Raw genomic sequence first — 6,948 nt, 5'->3', positions numbered from 1 at the left:
GGGGCTCACGTCCCACAGGTCTCGGAGGTGCACCGGCCACGCAGGTGACACCCGGCTCCTGTCCCACGGGGGACAAGGGTTCCTGTCCCACGGGGGACACCGGGCCTGTGTCCCACCAATGACACCAGGCCCATGTCCCATTTGTGACACTGGGCCTGTGTCCCACTGGTGACGCGGGCTCCTGTCCCACGAGTGCCATCAGGCTTGTGACCCATGGGTGACACGGGCTCCCATCCCGTGGGTGACCCCAGGTGCATGTTCCACAGGTGACACAGGCTCTTGTCCCATAGGTGACAGGGGCTCCCACCCCATGGGTGACCCCAGGTGCATGTCCCATGGTTGACACAGGTCCTGCCCCACGGGTGATACTGGGGCCGCAGGATGTCCAGCATCTCTGCCCTGTGTGCCCCCCACCCGTGGCGGTGCCCGGGCTGGCCCTGGGCTGTGTTGTGGTTGCCACACTCCAGCTGACCGTTGCGGCCCAGCAGTGCTCCCTGGGGTCCCCGTGAGCCCCACGCTGTGGAACTCGGGGTCATCTTCAGCGTCACCACCTTCTCCCAGAGAAGGAAAACCTCTCACTGCCTTCTCCTTCCTCCTGCACATGTGGGGAGACACAACGGTGGTGCTCTTCATTCAGTTGCTTCCACTGTTGGGTTTTTTTTTTTTCTTTTAGCTTTTATCCCAGCGACAGGCTGGGCTTAATGCAAATTAGAGGCCCAACTCCACATCCCCCAGGCCGAGGATAGGACAAGGTCCTTCGCTTTTTGCTGATGGTCCTTCTGTGCGCCGTTTCCTTTTGGGACAGCAGAGATGACATGGGAGATGCTCCAGATACGTCAACAGCAGCATCAATGTCGTGGATGACATCCCGGTCCTCAGTGGCCTTCTCCCCCCAGGGATCCCCGGGAGGTTTTGTACCATCATAAAGTATCTCCAACACCTGAGCAAAGGGGAGTTCTGCTGGAGGAAAGTCCCGTTTCTGGCTCCTTGGGCAAACCAAGCTGTGATGGGTTTGAGCTGTGATTTTGTGCTCCTGCACCTTCCCAAAGTCCAGGTAGGTCCATCCACCGGCCGAGGCCGATGGAGGGAGAGACAGCGCTACACCCAGAGGCTTTGTGCAGGATTACCTGAACATCAGTAATTCATCTGGCATAGGGAAGCAAGAGACTTCCTTCCCTGTCAGGATTATCACGCACGCGTTGTTAGATACAGGCAGCCTTTTCCCCTTCAGCGGAGATTTTCAGTTTTAAGGACCAACATGAAGTTTTCACCACCACTTGTGGCGCAGGGAGGACGCGGGGGGAACCTCTGGCCCTACTCGATGGAGTGGCCGAACTCCTCTGTGTTTAAAGCTTGTAGATGCCCTACACAGAGCAGCCGCATTCACCGTCTCACGTACTGACACCATCTTCTGCCTCTCCTTCCCCAGGGAAGGTGGTTTTCCTACGGTGGTTGCAATCTGGCTCTTTTTCCTAGTTTTCCAGGAAAATCCAGAATATGGCCATATTCTGCAGGCGATTGCCAGCGACACAGCAGATTGCCTTAATGAAGGCTTTAAAAGGGGGTGCAGTAGATGTGCCGCTCAGCCAGCGCGATGGGTCCGAGGGAGAAACACCCACCAGAAAGTGCCTTTTCTAAATCTGTTGAGACACACAAGAAACCAAAAGGGGCAGAAAGTAGCAAAGTAATCCTCTTGTCTTCTTAAGCTCACTTTCCAAATGTCCCAATGACAAAGAATTTCTGTTATTCCACATCTATGTGGATACGAACTGCTGGGTTTTGAAAGAGGAGAAAATTTTTAACCAATAAAATGTCTGAATGTAAAGATTGTCAGAAAGGAACTTGTGGTTCCTTTCTGGGAGTGGTTTTCTGGGGTATTTTTGGGTATTTAACTTTGAAAGTGTTTTTTTCCCTATCTAGGAGGCATTTCTGATACTTCCCTTATTGGTACCAATAGGATATTTGAAATCCTTCCCATCCTTTAAGTCCGAATCAGGCCAGGACAGCAGGTTCCAGGTGAGAATGGGTCAGAGCATCACACGAGGGGGGGGGCTGGACCCCCAACCCCCCGATGGATGGACCAGGAATGCAGCCAGAGCCACGGACAAGACCTTTGGGCATGGGCGGATGCAGAAGCCATCGGTGTCTGTGTTTGCCTGTGCCGCAAGGTTGCAGCAGTGCAGGGGTTGTCCCTGCCGAGCATCGCGTCTGCTGAAGCTCTGAGAAACCCCAAAAAGCCCCAAATTGGTCCAACCCTGGATGAAGAGTTGGCTCTGGAGAGGGGATGGTCACCCAGCCCAGGTTCCACACGTCACCCTGTTGTGCCCACTCCACCGTTTCTCATCAGTCCCTCACCCCTGTCCCAGCTGCCACAGCGGCTCCTCAGTCTCCTCCACCCCCATCTCTCCTGTTTCCACCTCCCCAGGCTGTCCTGGGTCCGGCGTTCCCAGTCTGTGGCTTTGCTCCGTGACTCTGCCCAGCTGGATGTGAGGACACAGAGGCTTAAGAGGAGTTTGCTGTCCAGGTCCGGTGCTGTGACCCCGGGCAAGGGACCGGGTCCCCTCCCGTCCCTGTCCCTGTCCCCCCGGCTGCCCGCCGCTGTGGCATTTCAAAGCAAGGATCATCTCCCAGGGTTTGTAGAGCAGCTGGACCCCAAATCGGGTGCTCCACCAATGCTGATTTGAAAAGCAGAGAGGAGAAAGCAGCAGGGGAGGTCTTACTCTCTGTGTTAATATAATTTTAAACCCTGCTCCTCTGAGGCTCAGGAACACAGCACTTCCTGCCTTAGAAACCCCCTTCTTCTGCTCCATTTAAAAAAACCCATGAACCTGTGCCTACTCCGGGACTGGGTCTTGCTCAAATAAAGTTACTAACTTCGACAGAGGGACAGAAAATAGGGAGGTGATGCAGCAGCGAAGTCACTGATGAACAGAGTGGAGCACCAGTAAGAAGCTGTAGGGGTTTGTAAAGACCAGGTGGCAAAACCGTTCCCGAGCTGGAAAAATCCCGAGACACGAACAACTCCTCGTGTTGACGGCATTGCTGCGATTCAGACACGGAACGAAGTAATGCAGTTCACGAGGCAAATTTCATGAACGCTTTGCTTTTCTCTGGAGACCTCGTAAAGCTCAGCCTACCCGTACCGAAGCTTCGTTTCGCCGCTAGGAAGCGTACAGCCGGAATCCGCCGTGTCTGAGCCGACACAGAGACACTGTGACCGAGACACAGGAAGAATAACCCGTCTCTCACTGCCGCGCGTGCAGCGGGACGGGAAGGCGGCCACAGAGCAGAGAGTGACTACGGGACTGCACGTGTATGCACCGACGTAGAAATCCAGGATTAAAAGAAACATGGGGGGGTAGGGGGGTGAGAAGAGGAGGCAACTAGGTGTAGGAAAGGGTTAAGTTCAGCGGCACTTTTACAGCCAGACTTGGCTGCTAAAATAATTACTGGATTAGGCGAATATAGGGGGCAAAAATGGGCGCTAAAAGCTTTAATCCGAGATGGCTGTATGTGCAGCAAGAGGAATTCCCATAGAGCTGTGAGCCTCAGCCTTCCCGGCAAGCTTTTCCGCAGCTCTGCAGAGAGGGACCTGCGAGTCCTGGTGAACAACAAGTTGCCCATGAGCCAGCAATGTGCCCTGGTGGCCAAGAGGGCCAATGCTCTCCTGGGGGGCATTGCAAAGAGTGTGGCCAGCAGGTCGAGGGGGGTGATCCTCCCCCTCTGCTCTGCCCTGGGGAGGCCACATCTGGAGCACCGTGTCCAGTTTGGGGCTCCCCGGGTCAAGAAGGACAGGGAACTGCTGGAGAGGGTCCAGCAAAGGGCTACGGAGGTGAGGAGGGGACTGGAGCATCTCTCTGCTGAGGAAAGGCTGAGGGACGTGGGGCTGTTCAGTCTGGAGAAGAGAAGACTGAGGGGGATCTCCTCAACGCTTCTCAATCCCCAAAGGGAGGGTGCCGGGGGGATGGGAACAGTCTGTGTCCAGTGGTGCCCCGTGACAGGACAAGAGGGAACGGGCACAAAGGTGACCATGGGCAGTTCCATCTGAAGCTGAGGAGGGCCTTCTCTGCTGTGAGGGCGGCAGAGCAGTGGCACAGGCTGCCCAGAGAGGTGGGGGAGGCTCCCCCTCTGGAGCCATCCCAAACCCGCCTGGACGCCGTCCTGTGCCACTGCTGGAGGTGCCCCTGCTCTGGCGGGGGGGGGGATGGGGGAGCTCCAGAGGGCCCTCACCCTCACCAGTCTGGGATGCTGTGAAAGTGCAGTGAAGTCTGTAATCATTTCTCTGCTGAGCCGACAACAGTTGCAGCCACAAACAATGTTATGAGCTGCTATAGAAGGCAGAATAAAAAAATAAACAAAAATCTGCTCCATACCTGGGTGCTTAGAGCTGCTGGACGTGAGCTGGCGATGAACAGAAACCTCACCCTGTGCCCCACCATCACCTGTAACACCCCACCACCTCACCCAAAATTCCAGCCCCAAAATTCCAGCCCAGGAAGATGATCCTCGCAGCACACTTCGCTGGGTGCCCGCAGCAGGTTCACAGGTGACACCAGGATCACCAGCCACTGCAGGACAGGACTTGGCCCCTGCGTACCCCAAAACCTTAAAAATCCTTAAACCTCGCTCCAGCTCCGCCACGCTCGCCCACCTCCTGCACGATGAATCCCCGCACTGACCCAAAGGACCTAGGGATAAGCCTGCTTTTAAAAGTAGTTTATTTGGACTTTCCACATCCTTTAATGAATCGCAAATATATTAACAGAAAAGAATTTTTTTTTCCCTAAGACTGTACAATTTTTGAAATAAAAAGTTAGGAAAAGCAAAAAAAAAAAAAAAAAAAAAAAAAGGAAAAAGACAAATTACATTGTTTCAATGCAAATAGTACACACCACACCCACACTTTGCATTTTTCCATAGTTTTGTTGTAAGAAAATGACAGTTCCCTAATTCTCTTCAGTGAACACACTTGCTCTAACCTGGCTGCCAGAGTGCCTTCATGCTCGCCTTCCTTCTCCCTGCCCCTCTTCAAAGAGAGCAAAATTGTATTGATTAAATACTAATTCTGTGTATCTGTTTAGAAGGTAAAATAGCAGCACGGTCTAAATGTTACTTGAGATTCTTGGGAGGAAAGAAGAAAAAAAAAAAATCACTTTAAGCTATGATGTACACATAAAGTGACCATTAAATCCTGCAGGTAGCATGAGCATCCTTTTAACGTCCCAGCTGAATTAAGAGCTCTTTCCAGGGTATTGAAAATTTTAGTACAATTGTTCACAATTTTTAAGAGAACAAAAGAAAAGGGGAAAAGCCACCTAATTTCCTAGCGCTCTGGTCCCCAGTTAAACAAGCAGCGTTTCTTAGGGAAAAGAATTGAGTGGCACCTGCTTACTCCTGCTTTTTGCTTGGAAAATATGTTGGGAACGAAAAGGAAGCCAATTAAGACGTCCCTTGGTGGCATTCACACAAGTGCTGCCTCCAGACCTTACGCTGAAGTGCTGCGGAGAACCTCTTGCGCGGAGGGCTGCGGTGGGAGCTGTGCCGCACACACGTGGTGGTGGGATGGGAACCCGCGCCAGGACGGGCACGGCTGACTCCAGCACGGTGCGTGGGCTCCACCGTGGACGCGCATCAGCCTGAACCCCGTGTCTTCCTCGGGGAGGACTCCTCAGGAAAGGGAATCGCCCCGGAATATCCATCGCCACAAAAAGCCGTGCGAGATGGGGTACGCTCAAGCCAGCTGAAAGACGTCATGATTTTCCAGTCAATCCATCAGCCTGCCAGGCACAGGCTGATCAGAAGTATGTGGCAGAGGCACAAAGCTCCTTTAATATATTATCATTCTTCAGATTTTAGAAATTCCTTTTCATGCTATAAAGGGAGTTTAAGCCTATTTTTCACTGCTTATTCTCCTACTTCCAAAAAAAAAAAAAAAAAGTCAGAGAATTATTTTTTTGCTCAGCACTTGCGGATTATTTCTCAAATGATAAAGGTGTCCGTGTGGCTCGTGACCAGAGAGGAGCAGTGACAGAAGCTGTGCCTAGTGCAAGATGAGGATAGAAATTAAAAAACGAAGATCTAAAGGTAACTAAAAGACCCCTAAAAACCAATACATTAAAAAAAAGAAACAAACCAACCCATGAACATTAAGACTGATCACAACAAAAATGTTTCTAAGAAATTTATATCATTCCCAATTTATTATGCATAAATTGCTCTTTAAAACTGCTTATATCATACACTTTTCTTTACCATCACTGCAGAAAGGGCACCGATTGCTGCTGCAGAACGCTACAGAGAAAGATCATTTTGGACTCATTAACGTGGCAGAGCTCTCTCCTGACAGCAGCAGCCTCTGCAGAAGAGGGAAGTGTTCCTAGAGCGAGAATCTTAAAGAACAGCTTAAAAAATAAAAAGGAGAAAGACAGATGATTGCACATTTTTGCATCCTGCTTGGACCACACTTTACAAAACAGTTTTAAAAATGCTACTAATCTTAGGTCATTATTTGATGCGTTTGACTAAGGTTCTGATTGTATTAAGGCTTCCACGGTCTTCCCAGTCTATCTGCTTAGAAACGCGCAGTCACTCTGGATTAAGGGTTTGATGTTTCCGCGTTACAGTGGTATCTATGTTTCTCTCTTGACTTTGCCCTTTATTAATTTTTATTCCTAAAAGGGGAAGAACAAGCCAAGGGGTAGATGAAAAATGAAGCACGGTGGTGCTGACTTGTTTCTTTGAAGTACAAAGTAAACACTGACCTTTCGGAAACTAGGTGAATAAATTAATTCCTGGTTAGAACATGAAAGCATTTCACGAAAGCTTTGATTCTGCAATGGGATTTTCACTCCTGCAAGTTTGCACTCTGAGTAGGGACACGGGGTGTTTTTCGTAGTCTGACACGCTCCCAGTGCCGAGCATGTGCACCGTGTTTGTTCACTGGAGACG

The sequence above is a fragment of the Charadrius vociferus genome, unplaced genomic scaffold (assembly GCF_000708025.1).
Source record: "Charadrius vociferus isolate BGI_N301 unplaced genomic scaffold, ASM70802v2 scaffold484, whole genome shotgun sequence".
In the NCBI taxonomy this organism is placed as follows: Eukaryota; Metazoa; Chordata; class Aves; order Charadriiformes; family Charadriidae; genus Charadrius; species Charadrius vociferus.
Note: the sequence above shows the minus strand (reverse complement) of the source record.